Raw genomic sequence first — 3,062 nt, 5'->3', positions numbered from 1 at the left:
GTCCTAGTTATTCATTGCCCCTCAGGTCAATCCCATCTGATTCACTGCGATAAAAATTTCTCCCTTTTCCTGTGCCAATGCTGTAGAAACTTTTCAATTGACCGATTAGATTGCAGTATGCATTCGTCCTGAGATCCCACTCTCCATGCCACATATAAGTCTGTTACAATTTTTCCAATTTGTTGCTACCTTGTCCCCAGGCAAAATCCCCTGTATAGCTTAGAGTTGAGGCATGCTATAGTTTCCTCTTTGGAGTTTGAGAATGCCAAAATCTATTTGTCCTCTGGACTTTCTTCATGAGTCTAACTTCCTCAAGCCACACCTGACAGATCATCCAACATACCTACTGAGTCTCTTTGAGCCAAATTTAAGACACCAGTTCACCCTTGCATTGTTCAGATCCACTTGTAACCCACTTTAAATATGTCAACTACTCTTCAAGATGGTGGCCAACTACAACTTCACTCAACACTCAACTACAACAACACTCAGTAAAGAAGAGTTAATGGGCATCCTTTGGTATCATCTGCTGCAACCTTCCTCGAGACCATAAATCATGTCCGTTATTTCCATCTGCCATCACTTATTCTAGATTGCACTTACACATGTCCAGTACATTAGCTGGTCTAGGTATTTTTCCAATCAAATGTAGGATATTTTCTTCACTAAGCAGAGTGAGTGTTTGGTTCTCTTGTTTTTATAAAGACCTTGTTGTTGTAATTCCCTTTTTACTTTTAACTAACAACGAAGAATGAGAAACTCCTTAGTAATATTCATGTCTTAGATAGAGATTATCTCCACTCCCCTATCAGTGTTGCTGCTGCTGTTACGTGCCGTGGAGTCAGTTCTGACTCATAGCGACTCTGCACAGGGTTTCTGAGGCTGTTAATCTTTACGGGAGCATAACGTCTCATCTTTCTCCAGCGGAACAGCTGGTAGTTTCGAACTGCTGATCTGGCGGTTCGCAGCCCGGTCGTAACCACTACGCTACCAGAGCAGTTTTATTTGCTGGTATATGTGCATGTGATGCCCCAAATAACCAAGAAGTTGCCATAGCTTCAGTGTAAGCAAAAAATGTTGTTGTGTCTTGTGGCGAAAGTGTCCAGCTCCTGTGAAATCAAGACCTCTAATTAGCGTAGTGGATTATGAGCTGGATTTCCAACCACAAGAGCAGCAATTTAAATTCTACTAGTCATTCTATGGGAGAAAGATTTACAGTCTTGGAAACACTACACAGGGTCGCTATGAGTCAGAACCGTCTCGGCATACAACCACCAGCAATTCAGCAGCTGGATGAAAAGCACAACATTCTGCAGATGGGTCATTGGAACTGATTGCAAAAGAGACTAATCCTATACTCACCTTTGGTTCCCAAGCCATATGGCCTAATTATATTTTAACTATTTGAGACACAAAGTATTACATAAGTGCTTTGTCACATCCTAGAGAAGAGCACCAAAACCTTCCCTGGCAGTTTAGGTGCGTTTGTAAGGGTTATTTCAACATTCTATCAGGCTACTTTCTACCAGGTGATGCAGTGTATGGCAGGATGAGTGGAACCAATAGTCATGCACCCACCGTTGCACTTCTTTGTTACAAAATGGGCAGACTACTGTCAGAATGCCTATGAGCTGGAGAGAGAGTCTTTTACAGCAAGATTAGGGCAGTGTATGTCTATGACCTTAACAGCAAGTCACTCAAACTGTCTGGATACTGCATGAACAACTTTTAGGATTTCTTCCAATTTGACTTTCCAAAATGGCAGAAGTTTAAGCTGAATTCAGAAGAGGACATGGAACAAGTGATATCATTGTTGAAAGCAGATGGATCTTGGCTAAAAGCAGAGAATGCCAGAAAGATGTTTATTGGTGCTTTATTGACTCTGCAAAGGCATTCCACTGTTTGGATCATAACTAATTATGGATGACATTGAGAAGAATGAGTATTCCAGAACAATCCATTGTGCTCTTGAGAAACATGTACAGTTGTAGAACAAGAGGCAGCTGTTCAAACAAAGTAAGGGGATACTGAATGGTTTAAAATCAGGAAAGGTGTGTGCCAGATTTATATCTTTTCCACAAGTATTCAACATGTATGCTTAGCAACATATATGAAGAAGAATGTGACATCAGAATTGGAAGGAGACTCATTTACAATATGCAATATGCATATGACTCAAACTTGCTTGCTGAAAGAATACCTACTAATGAAGATCAAAGACTAGAGCCTTCAGTATGGATTGCCCCTCATTGTAAAAAAAATTAAAATCCTCACAACTGGACCAATAAATAACATCATGATGAATGTAGAAAAGAATGAGGTTGTCAAAGACTATTTTATTTGGATCCACAGTCAACACTCATGGAAGCAGCAGCCAAGAAATCAAATAATGCATTAAACAAATCTGCTGTAAAAGACCTCTTTAAAGTATTCAAGAGCAAAGATATCAATTTTAAGACAAAGGTACCTCTGACCCAAGTCATGATATTTTCAATAGCCTCATACGCATGTGAAAGTTGGATAATGAATAAAGAGTGCTCCAGATGAATTGATACATTTGAATTATGGTGTTGGCAAAGAATTTTGGAAGTACCATGGACTGCCAGAAAATCAAACAAATCTGTATTGGCAGTACAGTAAGAATACTCATACTTGAAGGTATATAACAAAAGCAAATATAAAGAATAAATTCACACCTTATTTATTAGGTCCATCTTATTTCTTAATTCACCACACTTACTCCATATGTATACTGAAACAATAATCAGAGAAAATGGATTAGATGAAGAAAAACATGGCATCAGGATTGAATGAAGACTCATTAATAACCTGTAATATGCAGAAGACACAAATATGCACACAGTCCTTCTCCCTCTCTGGATCCAAAGTCCCCAGCCGCTTCATCCCTCCATGTCATTGACTCTGCCTCTATCTCAGGCATTGCTGCTTCTCTGGATAGGGTTCGGCACCTCCCTGTTGATGGTCCTAGAGACCTCCACTCCTAGACTGGAGAGTTAATCATTCCCTTCCTTGCTATAAAACGTCTATCTTTACATTTCCAA

The sequence above is a fragment of the Chrysochloris asiatica genome, unplaced genomic scaffold (genome assembly GCF_000296735.1).
Source record: "Chrysochloris asiatica unplaced genomic scaffold, ChrAsi1.0 scaffold00033, whole genome shotgun sequence".
Classification (NCBI taxonomy): domain Eukaryota; kingdom Metazoa; phylum Chordata; class Mammalia; order Afrosoricida; family Chrysochloridae; genus Chrysochloris; species Chrysochloris asiatica.
Note: the sequence above shows the minus strand (reverse complement) of the source record.